Raw genomic sequence first — 19,875 nt, 5'->3', positions numbered from 1 at the left:
GAGGCTTCAGCGCACTCTCATATGGACCTGAATCCCACGCTTCACAAACGAAGCCCTGCCTCCCACACACACACACACACACTCTCTCTCTAAAATGATTTCCACATCTGTAGAGACAGCCAGACGTTTTTTTTAAAGTGCAGCTACACGGAGAGGGAAAAAAAGCAGAGAGGAGCGTAGAAAACGGCTTGACCACAGACTTCCTCCTCAAAACGAAACGTCAGCTCCCACATCCCCCACACCCTGGTGTATGACACTCAAAAACGCATGCACTGCCAGCCCCCGATACACGTTTACCAATAAAAGGAAGATGTTTGAAGTGAATAAATGGACCCGTTAACTCATAACATGCTATTATGCCAAAGTCACATAGCGCTACTGATTCTAGGCTACTTCATTGTCCGCACATCTACGCAGGAAATGAGATGAAACCAGCAGAACGTTACTTGCACAGCGGCCAATAGTGGCAGCCAAGTGCCGTCTTCTATTCAGAGAGAAAAAGAGAGTGAAAGGGATAGAGAGAGAGAGGGAGGATAAGAGGCCTTCATTAGATGTGTAGGCCACACACAGCACCCCGTCAGATCGACTGGGACTGTTTAAGCACACACACATTGCTGGTAGGCCTAAACAAATGCTTTTAATTGGAAGACACTAATTGAAAGGAGAGTTTAAAGGACTTTGAAGGGAATTACTCTGATTGGGGATTTGTTTACCACTGTTACGGCATCTGCTGAAGGCTAAAAAGAAACGTTTTGAGAATCACTGGAGCAATGCTCACACAAGACCAGATCACTTCAATTTCTACTTTAATTTCTACTTTATTTTAAGTTTGATTCTGTAAAACCTGTTTTAAGACATTTTAATCTGTTTTTATTTTCTACTCCTTGTTTTATTTATACCTGTTTATTTAAAGCACTTTGAACCATTGTGTATGAAATGTGCTACAATGCTCAGCATATACAGTTGCAACCAGAATTATTAAACCCCCCCCTTTTTTTCTTTTTTTTCTTTTTTAAATATTTTAAAAATTATGTTTAACAGAGCAAGGAAATTTTTACAGTATGTCTGATTTTTTTTCTGGAGAAAGTCTTATTTGTTTTATTTTGGCTGGAATAAAAACAGGTTTTAATTTTTTTAAAAAGATTTTAAGGTCAAAATTATTAGCCCCTTTAAGCTATATATTTTTTCTGATAGTCTACAGAACAATAAGGTAGTGCTGTTGCCTCACAGCAAGAATGTCGCTGGGTCGCTGGTTCGAACCTCGGCTCAGTTAGCGTTTCTGTGTGGAGTTCGCATGTTCTCCCTGCCTTCGTGTGGGTTTCCTCCAGGTGCTCCGGTTTCCCCCACAGTCCAAAGACATGCGGTACAGGTGAATTGGGTAGGCTAAATTGTCCTTAGTGTATGAGTATGTGTGTGGATGTTTCCCAGAGATGGGTTGCGGCTGGAAGGGCATCCGCTGCATAAAAACTTGCTGGATAAGTTGGCGGTTCATTCCGCTGTGGCGACCCCGGATTAATAAAGGGACTAAGCTGACAAGAAAATGAATGAAGCCTTTAAATGTCACTTTAAGCTGTATAGAAGTGTCTTGAAAAATTTCTTGTCAAATATTATTTACAGTTATCTTGGCAAAGATAAAATAAATCAGGTATTAGAAATCAGTTATTAAAACTATTATGTTTAAAATTGTGTTAAAAAAATCTCTCTGTTAAAAAATAAATGGGGAAAAAATAAAACGGGGGCTAATAATTCAGGGGTTTTAATATTTCTGATTGCAACTAAGTACACCCTTCACAAATCTTTCTTTTAATTTAATATTTTTAATAAGATGCTTTACAATATTATATTTGTGCATAAACATTATCTGGAATACACAATCTGGAGCTTATTTAACAAAATACCTTACAATAACGGTCCAAAAAGTACTACACCCAAATGTATATGTTATAGAAAAATATTAAATTAAAAGAAGAGGAAAAATCAAGAGAAGCAAAAATATTGAAACATTTAGTTGAAATTGTGTAAGCTGTTTTTTTTTTCTGCAATATTTTAATATTTTTCAATTTCTAATTGTGTTTGGTTACAAAAAATATACTTTTAATAAATATAACTGTTTAATAAATCTGTTTTGTTTAAATGCACCAAAATACATTGTACTCAATTATGCTAATTAGATTTTGAGTACAAATCATAAGTTTTACGACTGAAGGAAACAATTTGAGAAGACGGTTATAACATTAAAGCCAAAAATATTGATTCAAAGTTTTAAATTTAAAAATGTTTAACATTGACACATAAATTATTTCTAGGACATTAACAGAGCTTTAAGTAAACTTCATTTTAAATTGGTTAGTTTTTTCCTAATATTACTTTTCCTTTGACAAGAAACTGATCCTTCTAAGAACATACATTACATATTTCCCAATGCAAAGACATTTACTGTAATATTATATTTTAAATATAGTAAATGCAGATTTTGTGAGCAAGTTATTTGATAAACATAAAAAGTCTATTGGGCAGCACAGTGGCGCAGTGGGTAGCACAATTATCTCACAGCAAGAAAGTTGCTGGTTCCAGCCCCGGCTGGGTCAGTTGGTGTTTCTGTGTGGAGTTTTCCCCGTGTTCGCGTGGGTTTCCCCTGGGTGCTCCGGTTTCCCACACAGGTCCAAAAACGTATACGTGAATTAGGTAAGCTAAATTGTCCGTGGTGTATGTGTGTGAATGAATGTGTATGGGTGTTTCCCAGTGATGGGTTGCAGCTGGAAGTGCATCCGCTGCCTGGAAGTGCATTCTGCTGTGGCGACCCCTGATTAATAAAGGGACTAAGCTGAAAAGAAAATGTATGAATGAGTGAATGAATGAATGAATGAATGAATGAATGAATGAATGAATGAATAATTCTATTGAACTCATATCCAAATGTCTGTTTTGCCGTAAAATGAGCCTCAAACTTTCTGGTAATTTATTTTAATTTATTTCAATTTTATAATTACAGTTTTGACTCTCAAAGTGACTGACTCAGTGAGGAAAAAAACTAATCTTGTATGGCCTGAGGGTGAATAAATTAACAGCAGGCTTCACTTTTTGGTTAATAACCCTTTTAAACAAAAGTTCAGTTCATTTAATCTCCTTGATGTCTGACAATCTCACTTAATTGGAAAGGCATATTACAGCTTCAGCTAGGACTAATATGCATCTACTTGTTCTACAATATACTTGACATTGACAGAAATAAAATGAAACCTTGAAAGTTGTGATGATTTAACCAAAACATCACCCCAAAAGTGAAATGTATTAAATAAGTGGGGAGCGGGAGACCCATTGCTGGTCTCTGTGGCAACAGTGAGGTGTGTGTGACTGGTGCACTGGCAAGCTGCCCTGCGTTCACACACGTGCCAGGCCATCAGCAGCAGATCTGCAGCATGAGATGGAAAAGAAAACCAGCAGAAGAGCATCTGAAGCCAAGAGACGAGGAGGAAGAACACACACACACACACAGCGCTGACAGAGGAGCATTGTGTCCCCACACCTCATGAGAGGAGCTTTTTGTGAATAAAAGTGCGTGTGTTTGTGTGTGATCCCACATGAGTGCTAATTATGCAGCAGTTGCTGATCACTGGATTATTCACACATACAGACACAATGTGTCTGACGAAAGTGTGTGTGGGTGTTTGTGTGTGTGCGTGTTTGTGAGTGTGTGTATTTGTGTTTGTGTGTTTCTCAGGCATCTCTATATATGAGTCAATGCCTTCAAAAGGTCTTTCCTGAACTTTCCCTCTTTGTTTTCAGAAAAAGAGAAAGACACATTTCACATGTGACAGTAAGTGCTGTATCAGCTGTGTGACTGATTTGTGTGAGTCAGAAAGCTGCGGTAAAGCAACAAAGACAGGTCATGGCTAAGACCATATCTTCTTAAAGTCATTATCTTGTCTTACTAATGTTCTGAATGTATTTTTCCTTCCCTCTTAGCTTATCCACTAACAGTAAGACACATTGGCCGAGTCTGTATTTAGGCACACTAAAACTCTCTCTTGTCCACACAACAGCTGCATCTTTGCCAGTCTTATGACTAAGCTACTGAGGAAGAGGAAGTGACACGACATTCCTTTGGCCAGTTTCATGTCAAATTACCCAAACATGACCAAAAAGATTACACAACCAGCACATCTCTAGTGTACCTACTAGAAGGAAAACAGCTAATTTAAGACCAGCCTTGTATTTGTTGGTTGGCATGTCTAGCTGGTGGACCAGCTGTTAGGTAATTGGTTGACCAATAGTTGGCTGACAAAGGAAGTGGTTCTTTAATAAAACTTGCTGATGATCAATTATGCAAATTTAATTTTTTACAAACAACAATAAATACATATTTTATATTATCATATGAATGTTTTAAAAGTTACTGTCGCAATCACCAGCAATCCAGGCTTGTAGATCGCTGGGAATCAATCACTTTCACACAGAACTACAAATCTGCCACCAAAAGAACTACAAATCATGTCATGCACCACATACTCGCACCAGTTCCTGTTTCACCTTGATTACACACACACACACATGCACACACGCACACACGCACACACACACACACACACACACACACACACACACACACACACACACACACACACACACACACACACACACACACACACACACTTACACACAGCCGGAAGATCGTTATGAACTGATTTAGACTTTTAAAGCAGCACAGACACACCAGTTGATTAGTCTTGTTTATCTGTGAGCATTACAACACATTGCTGCCTGTACTGACTATTCGGCTGTTCCTTGACCACTGTTGACATTGCCTTCCTGACCATTCTTGTAATAAACTGCATGTGGATCCTCAACCTCGTTGTCAGTGTCCATCACAATACAGTTACCATTTTTAGGCTATGCTCCCTTTTTCTAATGTGCATTCATCAACAGTGTCGGGGAAAGTTACTTTAGAAAGTCATGCTTTATAATATAGAGTTACTCCACCAAGAGTAACTAGTTGCGTTACTTAGTTACTTTTTATGGTAAGTAATGCATTAAGTTACTTTTGGGTTAGTTCTACTCATCTGGCTGTGTAAAGCCATTAAATTATGAAATAATATATAATAATTTAGATAATTTAGGATATTATCTTCTAAAAAAACTACCTGACTCCCTATAGCTCATACTGTACATGCCGTATATGCAGCTTAATAAAAGTTTAAAGCAAAGTATTTGCTACTTTTGTATTATTAGTAATATTAGTGTCTTTTAAGACAGTCCCCTTTTCCTTTTCTTCCATGTGTTCAAAACAATAATACTTCCTTCACAGAAATGTACCGTTCTGCCATACTGGTTTCTGTTCCTGCAATCTTTTATTGAGTGTCTGATTTAACGTGACTATGCTAATTTTATTTGCAGCTATTTATTTTTTAAAAACGAATTAAGTTAAAAAATAATAGTAACTCACATTACTTAAAAAAAAAAAAGTAACTCGGATATCAACATGACATCATCATTGCAATGACTAAGCTGGCCAATAAAATCCAAGAATGCTGAACTTTACTGTTCTCAGATATTGAACATGATTATCAGCAGCCCAATAACTTAAAGATCGAATGCCACTGAAAACTAAAATGATGACCAATGACAAGTGTCATTTATATGATCAAATATAACAAAACTGAAATTGGAAATTAGGAAATTATTGAAAGTAGGTACATTTTTACGCAATAAATCAATTCAAATAATTTAAATGTAGCATTAAATTCTAATGATAATATATTTTATTTACTTGTAATATTTAAGTTTATTCAAATACATGCAAAATAAATAGGCTTCAAAATAACACAATGTTTTGTTGCGTAGGGCTGCCATGTTGCCATAAGTCTAGATTCGAACCTGGGTGCCAGTGAAAGCACCTTAGCCCAATAGATCATTAGTATACTGTATGTGCAGAGACCCCCTAGTCAAGTACAGGCTGATCGGTGTGAGACTGGCCTGACTCACGGCCCTGAAAGCAGGATTCTCCTCCTTAACAAAGACATGACATACGACTCTCCATCCAGACTGACTCATATCTCTATGTGTATGAGCAATAGCAAAAGGCAGCTGTTCTTTCAATAAAGATATACTAACAGACCCCAAGGACACACACATACACACACACACACACACACACACACACACACACACACACACACACACACACACACACAAACAGATGCAAAGCAAGTCTAGAGGAGGGAGAGAGTGAAGGTTAACATTTAGGAGAGTTGTGTATCTGCTCTCCTGTCTTAAAAAAAAAACTGACACACACTACCATCTTACTCTGTTTTCTCTTAATATATGTGAAAGACCAGCAATACCATAGAATCTATCTATCTATCTATCTATCTATCTATCTATCTATCTATCTATCTATCTATCTATCTATCTATCTATCTATCTATCTATCTATCTATCTATCTATCTATCTATCTATCTATCTATCTATCTATCTATCTATCTATCTATCTATCTATCTATCTATCTATCTATCTATCTATCTATCTATCTATCTATCTCTGTCTGTCTGTCTGTCTGTCTGTTTGTCCGTCCGTCCGTCCGTCTGTCTATCCATTTATCCATCCATCCTCTAATCCACTCATCTGCCACTTAAAGTTTTTCAGTCTTGGTGTCATTGTGCAGCTTGCACTTGCTGGAAATGTGAGTGAAGTCGAGCTCCTACAGACACACCCACACACAGACACACACGCGCACACACACACGTACAAACAGGTGCGGCTGGTGCAGGTGTTGAGCAGGCCTAGGCAAAGCAGCCGGAGAGATAGAGCAGGCTTCTCTGTGTAATCAGAGACAGGCAGAAACTAAACGTTTGCAGTATTGTTTCACGCACACGCACTGCAGACACTCCCACGCGCACATATCCAAATTAACCGACAAAAGCCCTCTTTTGTTAATGCAGTCGCTCAGAGGAGGGCGTAAGCCCTACAGGCCTGAAGATCTGCCCACGCCACCTGCCACAAACGCAGAGACAGAGACCTGCCTCTCTATTAGGGTCACTCTGACTCTCACTCTCCACCCACAAAACTTGCAACCTGCAATTAGGCTACACCTTTCTCCAGCAGGATAAAGCCCCTCTGGTTAGCTCTGAAACATACTGTACCAAAAACTAACACAATATATATTTTTTTAAAAAGAAATTGACTATTGACTATGTACTCTGATTTGTCTTTGATCTTCAGATCGACACCCAAAAAAAAAAAAAAAAAAAAAAAATATATATATATATATATATATATATATATATATTGCTCGTTCAAACTACTTATTTAAAATGAGCTGAAACAACACAATTATTGAGATTTCATTGGGACAGCTTAATTTTTTTATGTTCAATCCACATAAATTTGTTAAAAGTGTTGTTAACTTAATCAATTTGTATTGGGACAACATGAATAAATTGTGTGGAACACTGCCTTTTTTACAGTGTTCACATATTTTATCTAAAGCGTTCAAACGTTTCAGTTTTTTCCTGCATTCAAGCTTTTTAATAAATTAAAATGTTATTATTGGGACTGTAAATATTAACGCAATAGCATAAGCAATAAATTCAAAACAATTTAATCCAACTGAACACTTTACCTTTAATAAATATCTCTAATAAATATGGCCTAGGACCTCAATTCATTACAGATATGCTCACTGTGTACAAACCTAACAGATCACTTTGTAAACTAGAAATCCCGAGGGTTCAGTCAAAGCAGGGTGAATCCGCCTTCAGCTACAGTGGCCCCCGCTGCTGAAATCAGCTTCCAGAAATGATCAGATGTGCTCCAACATTAGGCACATTCAAATCAAGACTGAAAACACATCTGTTTAGCTGTGCCTTTACTGAAGGAGCACTCTGCCATGTCCGATAGATCACACTATTTTGTCTTTCTTTTCTTTTTCATTCTTTTAAAACCTGTTTTAACACATTTTAATCTGTTTATATCTGTTTTTAATCAGTTTTACCTTGTTTTAAATCTCTTATTTTTGTCTCTTTTATTCCTGTTTATGTAAAGCACTTAGAATTACAATTGTGTATAAAATATAAATAAATAAACTTCTATATAAATAAACTTGCCTTGCATAATATTACAATTCTTTTTGTGTGATTAATTGTGATTATAATGTAATTAAACATACAAAAGCTTGGTGTTAGTGAGATTTTGTGGTTTAAATTAACATAAATACTGCAAAATACTACTACAATTAATGTTCTATTGTATTATAATGTTTTTTATATGTATTTGTCTTAGATGTCTTTGACAGAAACTGAAGGTTTTAAAATGATTTATTGCAATGATTTTATTGTATTTGTCAGTACAATTATATTATTGAAATTATGATTTCATTTATGACTTTCAGAAATCCTTTTAACATGCTAATATGCTCTCAGGGAACATAATTTTTGTTGTTGGAAAAAGCTGCTTCATTTATTTCATTTTATTTATTTATTTATTTTTGTGGAAACCTTTAAACTATTTTTCATTTTATGAACAGAAATTGCCAAAAAACTTTTTATTTTTTTTTTATTAATCGTTAAAGGTATTCATCTATTTTTTTAAAGACTGACAGCTAAAAAGCAGGTTGACTGGTAATTAAAATATTACATGCATAAATATATAAAATGAAAAAAAATAAATAAATAAATGAAATCCTGGCTCATTTGAGAGACTTTGTCCACGAAACTGCTTTAAAATGACACTTGGGAATCAAACAGTGGATTGCTCTGTCTGTTCAATTCTCCGAACAATACAGTTTCTGCTGACGCTGATGTTTGTGATTGTAAAAGTGAATCTTGGAAAGAAAAAGTCCAGACCTTGGCAACATGACCCAGCCACACTGTCTCTGTTTCTGCTCTCTTTCCTTTTTTTCTCTCACTCTTTCATCTTAAACTAGGAGTTCGGAGATTAAATTTAACTTTAGAAACTTACTTACAGATTGGACAGGTGCACTGGGAAAATACACTGCAATTCTGATGTAATTCAATTCCACTTGTACTATTGCAAAGGCATTTGTTTCATATTATCATATTATCCACGTGATCTATGTGAATTTTTATGCCGAGTGATAGATGTAGATATTGAATGGAACACAAATTGTACTTCGGATACAGGACATTTTATTACAATCATATGCTGCCATGCACAGTGTTTAAAAGCTTTTTAAGCACCAAAATCAATGCTGAAGGTCATTTGATTGAAAACAACTAACTGATAACAGAAATATAAGCAGATTTGTTTTCAAAAGTTTGCAATTCCAAGGCCCTAAAACCCTACTATCATGTAAACAACCTCCAAATGGCCAGTTTGTAGTTGAAATACTAATTCACAGCTTTAATCTCTTTTCAAGCTGCTTTACAGACGACTTATAACAATCATTCCACATCAAAAGTGCAAATGCATACAAAAATGTGGATTGGTTTATAAATCATAAATGTTTTTTTTATGTAAAAGTAGACAATATTCCAAATAACTGAGCTTTCCTAACTTTGTAGTTAGAGTGTGTCTGCATGCATAATATTAGATTGGTTGATATAGGAATATTAATAAGTCTCTATAAGGCCTCTTTAAAGATAACTATACTATTTGGATATTTAAAATAAGCTGTATTTACAATATACTAATAGATAATGATCATCATCAAATGTCTTGATGAACCCTTATCTGTTGTTTCTCCTGTTGGTGTAAAAAATAAACCCTTGATAGGTTTTAGATTTTAATGCTACACCTACAGTCAGCTTTCATCCATCTTAACTGAGCTTTCAATATTGTTGCACAAGTGTAAAGTTGATTGTATGATTCTGTCAAATTACCTTGAGATGTTTTATTCTCATTTACAGTGTGTCAGAGAACATGAGGACAGCATCACCTCTGTCGTGAATGTGCACTTGTCGCCAGTGTGTAGCGCAAAATGCGGAGGCCCCCCTGCAGGGATCGCTGGCGGGGCCCCCTGATGAAGGGTGGGGGGGATACATCATACGTCAATTTGCATATTACTGACGTCATCACGTTCTACCGCTTCTGTTTGTTTAACAGCCTATGGTTAATAAAGGGGTATTTATAATTGCACTACACTTTATATAAGCATGTTAATTTAACAAAATTTATTGCTGTTTGAATACAGTATGTCATTATAGATGTGTAGTGAATGTGCAGTAATCTCTCATATGAAATAAACTCAGAAAAGTTAAAAAACTGTCACTAAAATACCTGTGATTGTTAACAAGAAAAGAATAAACGGTCCAATTAAATTGTTAAAATAAAGTAAAAGTAGATCGGTTTGACTGTACAAGTGAAATACCTTCACACTGCCTGTGCTAAATCATTTGTTGTCGGTACGCAGAGGGGTGATCTGCTCTCGGGCTGCAGGTGGGAGAGGCTGCTGTACGAGGACTGACTAGGCCGCCTGTCAGTGCTGTGAGGCGGGGGAGGGGCCGGCGGCATCACACGCAGCTCGTTGAGAAGAGTAGGGATGGTACAGTATGGACAAATGACAGTCTAAAAAAAATCTCCAATAACACACAAAAAAATCGCTAGATTTGTCGCAAGGGGGATCTGAAAAGTCGCTAAATCTAGTGACAAAGTTGCTAAGCTGGCAACATTGGCGACAAGCAAAAAAGAATTTTGCTTGAATGAAGTAGTCCACCGCTTGAGAGGTGTTCAGAGAACACAGACGTGTGAACATTGGTTCCGACCACAGTTGTTCCCAAGAGTTTGATTATTGCGGTTGCCGGATTTTCAATTATTGAAAATCGCGGTACGTGGCCTGCGGGCCCGTCCGCTACGCCACTGCTTGTCGCACATCTCCAAAAAAAATTTATTAAAATCTACACCAGACAAGAGCAAGTAAAAGACGTAACATATGAATGGCCTTGTCTGATAATCTGTCCATTTTCAAAATTTGCATGAAAGATATACATTAAATTACAACTTAACTTATATACTGTATGTGATCAGATCACTACTGTAGTGAAATGAAATGCTTTCTGAATTTTGGTGCATTTTTCATTAAAACTAGGTCGAAAAAAACATAAAACCACCCTTTGTTCTAAAACACTTTTTGACATACAAAGGAAGTATCTACCTGTGTGGAACATGCAAACTCACAAATGCAAACTCAAATAAATATGAACATGTTAGGACGAGAGTGTAGAGTACAGGGAGTGGGCAGTTGCCCACCTGTGTCCTGCTCTTTCCTGGAATAAGCCAACAGGAATGTAAAACCACACAGAGCTGCTGTATTTCTCACCTGGACCACTGTACAAGTGCAGAATTAAACAACCTCAACCCTAAAAAAAAGATCTGGCCCAGTCAACACTACTGTTAGAGAAAGTCAGGAGCCAAGGGCTCTCACAAACACTCGAGATACCACCAACACTGAGGCTCCAGCCCTAGACCTGCCATTCCCATACACATCTGCTAATATTATAACAACCATGAGCCTTTGTTTGCCCATCTGTCTTTTCTTCCTTGTTTTTTTTTTTTTTTTTTTGCATGGCATACAATTGTGAATTTCCCTTTTTTGGGGAACTATCAATGGGGTAATTTACATTTTAAATAGATAATGATAATGGGCATTTTAAAATATTTTACAATAATATTTTATTCAATATTCTTAAGCATTTTTATATTTAAGGATTCCCATAGAGTTTGTGACTTGACAAAAAGTAATAAATTAAATATATCGCATATAAACTGAAAATAGCCAATACATTGGGGTTGCGCAAGAGTGGTTGTTGTTAGATCAGATATGGTTGCGGCTTGAAAAATAATTTATATTATTCATTCAATTTCCCATGAATTGTATTTTATTAACATCTACCCCTCCCACAACCTTATATCCAACTGTCTCAGTAATGTAAAAACAGTAGTTGTACCGAGTATTATTTATGTTATCTATTAAATTGTCCAATTAATTGCATTTTTTAACATCTACTCCAACCCCACCCCTAAACCCAACCGTCACAGTACTGTAATATTTTAATTATTGTTATACAATGTCACAAAAATAATGCTATATTGATGTGTATATCTGCAACTGTATCCTATCTAGACTTTACCATTAGAAAGCTTAACATGCATTTTGGAATGCGACATGCACATGGTTTACTTTAGTAACACCAAAATTATTTTACGTTTTTGTGAGCAGCACTTACAGAACTTTATTTACAACTAATCTTGGGGTTTTGAAATCTTGCGGATTTGAACATATAAGTATTAATGCAGTAAGCTGTGAAACAGAATGGTCATCATTAATATTATTATTATTATTATTATTAGTCCATTTTAATATTCCAGTACAATTAAAATGTACAAAATTATATTTTTTTTTATAAAAAAGTCTGTTTATATATATATATATATATATATATATATATATATATATATATATATATATATATATATATAAACTGTTTTATAATTGTGTATTATTGGTATAATAATTTATTTAAAAGCTCTATAAGAGTTTCATCTGACAAATGGATTTGTTAACTGCTTCCCCAGAGCTCCACACGCAATATAAATATACATTATGAATAAATACATTTTGAGAAGCTGCACTCTCCACACAAAATATAAATATTTAATTTGAATAAATAAATGTTGGAAAACGTTTCTCTCACTGAGATTAAACTTTTTTAATGCCAAACCTAAGGTAATAATGCCAACTTTTCAATGAAAACAGAACATAGTGAATATTGTTATGAAAGAATGTCTTTCGCAATAGGAGAAGCCTGCACCATCACCAGGAAAAATAACAAATGTGCATTACATCCAGAAATGGGAAAATCTTTCTCCCTCTTTTCTTTTCCTCTCTCCTTCTCACTTTCCGACAATGATCCAACCCAAACAGCAGAACTAGGTTTCTGAGCAGACCTCCGTGTTTCCGAGGGAAAAGAGATGGACCGTGGTCAAAGACTAACAGAGTAGACGATTTCTACCACACACACACATACACACCTTAGTAGTAACAAATTACCTATACAGCAGTTGAAAAGGTCATTCAGAACTGTTAGAAAGCCAGAAAAAACTACTACATCATTTTCTTTAAAGATGACAAAAACAGTGGCATCCCATGACATCAGACAGTCATGAGCTGTGATTCAACTCTGGGTGTAGATTTTATTTGAATATGTAAAGTTTTAGAAATAAGAGTCAAAATACACTGTAAAAAACTGCTAATTAACAGACTACCATGTCTTGTGATACAAGAGTGTTTTTTATATGCTTTCGAATTGCATTAAAAGACAACTACAAGGTTAAATATTTAACACAGCAGTTTAATGAAGTGTGCTTCAACATTTTGAAATAGTGTATAAAAATAATGACAAAAATCCCTTTTTAAAGTTTCAGTATTCAAAGATGTTGGAGTATAGTATTGGATTGCATAATACAATTCAAAACTATAGATAAATGGAAAACACCTATAAGTTATTCAGCCTTAATGAAAAGATTCTTTATGGTGTAGAGGGGAGTAAAAAATGACTTTAGATAGATAGTCAGCATAATTGTTTTTTTATTTTTATTTTTTTTACAGAGTCTGTTTGCAATATTTGTTCACTTTGGTGATCTTTTATTGCATTCCATATAGAGGGTGACAGTTTTAAAAAAATAGGGAAAGAGCAACTGTATGCTTTTCTCCCAAAGTTTGCATATCTGTAACTCAAATATTGCAATACCTCTTTTATTCTCTTATAGAGTTATTATGATTAAATTAGAATCCCAATGTTGCTCTATGAGTAAATTGTGACTGGCTCCGGTCTTTTGTTACACAAGTATAAGATTTTTATATTATGCCAAAAAATCATTAGAATATTAAGTCTTAAGAGCTTAATTTGGACAACTTTAAAGGCAATTTTATTTATTTATTTTTTTAGATTTCAAATGTTTAAATAGTTGTAAGCTAAATATTATTCTGTCTGAACATTAAAGGAATATACATTAATGGAAAGTTCATTTCATTCATTCATTCAAGTCCTTCGGCTTCAGCTTTTTCCTTTTATTTATCAAGGGTCGCCATAGCGGAATAAACAACCAACTTATCCAGCATATGTTTGGTTAGACTAATTATCTCAGTTAAAAGACAGAACACCCAAACACTGCAGTGCTTTGTAATATTTTCAATAAATGAAACTTGTATCAAAGTGACAGCAATGTTTCGTCAGCTCTATGAAAATGGTTGATGGTCGCCTGGCAACCCCAGCCTGGGCCACGGTAAAATTGTAAAGCATTGACCGGTCAGCCGCGATAAAAAGGTTGAGGTCCACTGCCATATACTACATATATGTCTTTGGACTGTGGGGGAAACCGGAACACCCTGAGAAAACATGGAGAGACAGAAACCTCTGAGGTGTAATTTAAACATCTTCAATTGAGTTTAAAATATGCTAGAATGACAAAACGGTGACATTTTGACTTTAAAAATGTCCTGTGTGCTTCATGAACACTGAAAAAACTCAAACTGATACACTTATCACCACAATGAGTGTACACAATGGGACATCCTGAAAAAATGAGGTGAGTGTGTTACGGGAGCAGGACGGAGGAAACCAGACTATACAGAATGGCCAGAAAGAGAGCAATGTGATGATGATGATGATGATGATGTGAGCTTTTCCTGCAGATCTTATTGATCAGAAGGGTGTGACTGGACGCCTGAGAGACGGGCCTGAGAAATCCGAGCTGGGCACTATAATTGAATCCCTATGGGGCAAGGCAAAAAAATACGATGGACAAACACGATGCATCCCACTCTCCTCTCAATCTGTTCAGAGTTACGCTACTGAAGATCTTTAAGAGAATTTTGTATGGCCAAACACAAAGAAGCCATTTTTTCCCCCTCCGACTTCAAACAAATGGAGATCAGATCAGAGGCACGTGAGATGGAGGCAGCAGGAATCAATTAGAGCAGACGCTTTGATGATGTCATTGACAAGTAATCGGTGAACAGACCAGCTTCCGTTTGAGATTGCACGAAACATGAGCCTCCACCACAGCCCTATGCATTTTTAAAAGAAACCCTAGTTTATCACCCTGCACGTCTCTACAAACCTAGATCAGGGTTCTCAAACAGTTCATTAGCATGAGTCAAAAATTAAATGGCAGGATACTGGTGCGACTGGTACTGTCCTGAAAAGCACCATAGCGATAAAACAGCACTTATTCTTGATATTGAGAATAATTTAACTAAATTATTTATTTAAAAGATTAATTTCACTCAGATGTGATGTTACTATGAGTTCAATAATTTCAATTTTTTAGTGTTTTTAATTAAACTTAAACTTTACTATTTACTATTTAAAAAGTAAAACCTCATTGCCTTGGAATTATTAACTATAATTAATAAATTAACTATGTGCTGAGTTATAAGAATACATTTAAGTCAACTTAACAGTTTAAAGTTTTAATGCGTTTACTCACATTTTTAGGGTAAAGGGTTTACTTGTTTTTTTTTTTAAGTAAAGTATATCTAATCACTTTTTTACAGTGTTTAGACAGTTGTAACGTGTCACCGTGTCTTGTTAACAAAAGCTTTGACAATCACTTTAACTGACTCATCACAACAGACTGGTTCAAATGAGGCCACAAAACGATGTTTGATTCAATGTACACAGCAAAATTTATGTCTTGTATATGACAAATATTACTTTATTTGTTTATTTATTGTTTACATGAAGGCTTTTTAGTCTAACTAACCCATAGATACACTAGATATGGCATACGGACCCTGAGCATGCATCAATAGCGCCGCCACATTTGTACAGTGCAGGACAAAAGTCATTCAACCACACTAGTCAAGACTAAAGTCAATCTGAAGATGCTGGACTATTTTTAAGCTGCGGGTGTAATAATGAGCAGACAAAGAAAATAAAGCATAAAGGCAAAACATTTCATAGGTAAGATTTAGTTTTTTTATGATTTTGTACAGTATGTTACAAACATTTGAGCTAAACAAGTAATGTTACTGATGATAATACAGTCACTTACAGCTGACCATGAGGCAAAGTAGCATCAACTTGCACTAAATTTTAGGCTTATGCTAGTTTTGTTGAATAAAATCAGCAAACAATGTAAATTAATATGAAAACAAGACGCTGTGGTGTCAGAAACTTGTATTATTGTCGGCTAAGTTCACGAAAGTTGGTTTTTTACGTAACTTATAAGGGTGCCTGATAACAAAACAGTGCCTGCGCCTCAGTGTGCATTATTGAATATTACAAATTTTATACCATTTAGATCATTAAAGTGGATATGCACATTGAGATGCAGGGATATCAATGGTTCACACGAAACATTCATAGCATTAAAAATGAAAGCAGGAGAGGGCGAGTGTTTCAGGACACGGATTAAATAAAATTTAACATGGAGGGATGATAATACATTTTAATGCACATAAATACATGCTCTTTGTTGACAATTCCCATGCGGTCACTTATCCATCGATGAAGAAAAGTGATGTAAAATTATAGTCTTCGTAATAAAAAAAATAGTTGCATACTGACAACTGGGAAAACTCCAGATCGTATAAATGTTTACATGTCTATGGCTCTGGATGTTCAGTCCTCTACTACACTTTGGTTCCATATTCATTTCAAAGAAGCGCTACCCTGTACTACAATGGCGTCTCTATAGAGTAGAAGAACTCTGACATCACCTTGTAGGCCAATCGGCTGCTAGCGTAAAACTGGTTCCCTCGATAAAATCCCTATACGATTTTCCCATAGGCTTTGAAAAATTCCAAATAAAAAACTGTGTTCAAATACAGTTTATTACACTTACACATTTTGTTCAACCAATAATCCTCACATGAAAATATAACTTTTAACACTTTTGGATCTTAAACGCACTTTTTGGATGCAAAGACCTGAAAAGCTAACATTAGGCTATAAACAGACTACATTACTTGCCTTTTAGATGTTTTTTTCCCGTGGAAAATACATATGTTTTGCTTTACGGTTGTTGTAATCATTTTAAAACACCTACTGTTTGTTATATAAACGAGCCTACAAAGTATTGTCATAAGTCAGATTTAAATAAGTGTATCACGTGCGTGCACACATCCAGCTTACTTTGCGGGGTGATTGACAGTTCTATCAAAAGCCTGCAAGTTCCATCATGGATGGAGAACAACATTCAACAGCCCATACAGCCACATACACAATACATTTTAAGAAGGAGTGTAAATATTGCAGTTATGATAGACTTAAATGTGTTCAGATAAAGAAAAAAAGATTGACAAAAAAAAATCAATTGATCACGTAAAATGACAGTTATGTATTTTTACAAATGTATTCACACATTTGCATAACTAAGAGAAGGAAAGAGATAGTGTGCACTGGTAAGCAGTGCATTCATTGTTTAAATGAAATAAATGATCAACAAATGAATCAGTCTTGATGGAAGTGAAGGCATTATCTACACACAACATTTCACAATTTGAAAAACACTACAAACTATAAAATACTATTCAAGAAAATACTTAAATAACGCAAATAAAATTGGCCAACACAAGTGAGCTGCATTCCAGACCAGTTCAGCTCAATGACGTATAACGTCTCCAACATTGCCTGTTGTCCCATTTAGCAACTTGATAGCCACCGTCTTTTTAAAGAAGCGTAACCAATTTTTAAAAATCAAGAGTTTGATGTAGCTGATATGTTTTATGTCATAGAATAAAATGTGAAAGTATCTTAAGTTTTTGTTAGCCATAAACCAAATTTTAACCAAAATCCCATTCAAACAACCCATTTACATTGGGATGAGGGAACCGGAAATGCTAAAATACAAACTGACGTCATAGTTTCTCCACTCTATTGATGCATTCCTTCTAATAGACAACAACAGCATAGATGACATCTAATTTAAATATCTCTGTAACTAAGCCATCAGTCTGATTAATGACAAAACATTTAGTTTTATTTAAACTAAGCCATTATGACTTAATATAAAAATTACTTATTCATCTTTTTTTATTTTACATGGTAGAAATGGGCTTTGATAATTATGATATAAGTGAAAAATATCAGCTAGCTTATTGCTTTTATAAATCAGTGGCATTAAAATACATAAAAAATATTCAGAAGTTTATTGTAATAACATAAGCAATATTCCAAACAAACAATTCATTAGCCAAGTAATAAAGTTCAGAATCATAACAATGCTAAGCTGTTTGTGCTTTCCAAGCAATGTGGTACAGAGTTTGATGTCACACATTCATTTAATTGGAATTCAGAGTCAAAATTTATTTTGAATAATCTTCTTGGGAATCAGACAACAATCTTGATTTCCTATTTGAAAACCACCACCAAATAACAAGTATGGCTCCACTTCAGCTGTATTGCAGAAGGAGAGAGCAAGACGAGAAGCTTTGGTCTGCTCCTCATCTTATTTCCTCCAGTGAACATCAGCACTAAGCATGGCTCCATAAGCGTTCCCCCCCTCCATGTGCTCTATCTTGGAGTAAACTGTCAAACTGGCGCCACGCAGCTCCACAACATGTTCGGCGGCACATGAATATGGAGATCTGCTTGCTAAGCGTATCATGCACACTCATAGGAAAGTGTATGAAAAACAGTCGCACGCGTATACAGATTAATGGATAGTCACCAAACCCACGTAAACACACGTAATAACACAAACAGGGGTGCAGAATGAAGCTTACACCCACATCGAGCGTGAGTCAGAATCGGCATCTCCATACACACATTCGCTTCAGACTTGGAAACATGCTTAATAGTTTTGGAAACGCAAAACTATTAAAACACCAATTCCTGTGGTGAGGCCTCAGACTGCAGGCCCTTTCATAATGGAGTCATTTAGTCCGATTCTTCCCTGCGTTATCTGCCCCCGAGCGAACATTCTTATACACATTGACGTGCTGAAGATTTACAGCGTCTGAGAGAAAAACACCACGCCTCAGTGCGGCTCCGGCAAAGGGGCCTGCACACTGGCACTGAATCAGACGCATACACGTACTGTTGCATTTTTCATCGCATAAATATGTAGAATACAGACAAACAAGTTCTTTCCCCATGCCTATCATGTAAACTCAGGACTATTCAAATCACAGACTGCTTCAGAGTAAAAAATCCACAAGTTATGGGCTGACTTGGCAATTGTTTTGCACCAGATTTTATTTTAATAAAAAAAAAAAACAATCATATGCTGTTAAAGCCAACAAGATTTGAAACTTGTATTGTTGAAGCAATGTTTACTTGTTTTCAGAGATAATAACGAAGTACAAATACTTCGTTACTTTACTTAACCCTCCTGTGGTGTTCAGATCCCGCCCCTTACTTTAGTGTTCCCGGACAAAATTGACCGTCTGTTTTAACTGCTCTAAAATTAGCACACACACACACAAAAAAAAACATTTTTCACCACCAAATTTTTATTCCACATTTAATAAAATAACTGCAGTGAAAATGCAAGGCACTAAAAGAAAAGAAGAAAGAAAGAAAGAATTAGAAGTTAGAAGAATTTCTTTCTTTCTTTCTTTCTTTCTTTCTTTCTTTCTTTCTTTCTTTCTTTCTTTGTGCATGTCTTTAGACTGTGGAGCAAATAGTTACCTACCTAGTGAAACTACAACATGTAATTGCAATGGGTGCTTTCTACTTTTTACTTTTAATACATTTGTTTAATACATTTTTGAGTAACACAAACAACTTTGCCAACAGGCTTCTATTAAAAAGTACTGTACATAAACTTCAAACATGGCAGACTTAGTAAAGATTACTAGACAAATTAATTCAGAAGCGTTTTGCAGATTTTGAAAATAAGAAAGGAATTAATATATAAAATTAACATTTTAAAATATAATACATTGTTAAATTTATAAAAAAAAATTACA

The 19,875-nt window shown here is 35.4% G+C and overlaps 1 protein-coding gene and 1 long non-coding RNA gene across 15 annotated transcripts in view; one reads left to right on the top strand and one right to left on the bottom strand.

Moving 5' to 3' along the window:
- Window positions 1–19,875, bottom strand: part of cbfb (core-binding factor subunit beta) — a 72,128-nt gene that overhangs the window by 37,807 nt on the left and 14,446 nt on the right.
- LOC147839730 (uncharacterized) lies at window positions 7,938–11,523 on the top strand. The gene is made up of 3 exons (XR_015514951.1): window positions 7,938–9,806; window positions 9,957–10,801; window positions 10,938–11,523. It is a non-coding gene; the product is annotated as an uncharacterized LOC147839730 (long non-coding RNA).

This window comes from Danio rerio, chromosome 18 (assembly GCF_052040795.2).
Source record: "Danio rerio strain M-AB ecotype USA chromosome 18, GRCz13ab, whole genome shotgun sequence".
NCBI classification, from domain to species: Eukaryota; Metazoa; Chordata; class Actinopteri; order Cypriniformes; family Danionidae; genus Danio; species Danio rerio.
This window is presented reverse-complemented; position numbering and strand designations above follow the sequence as displayed.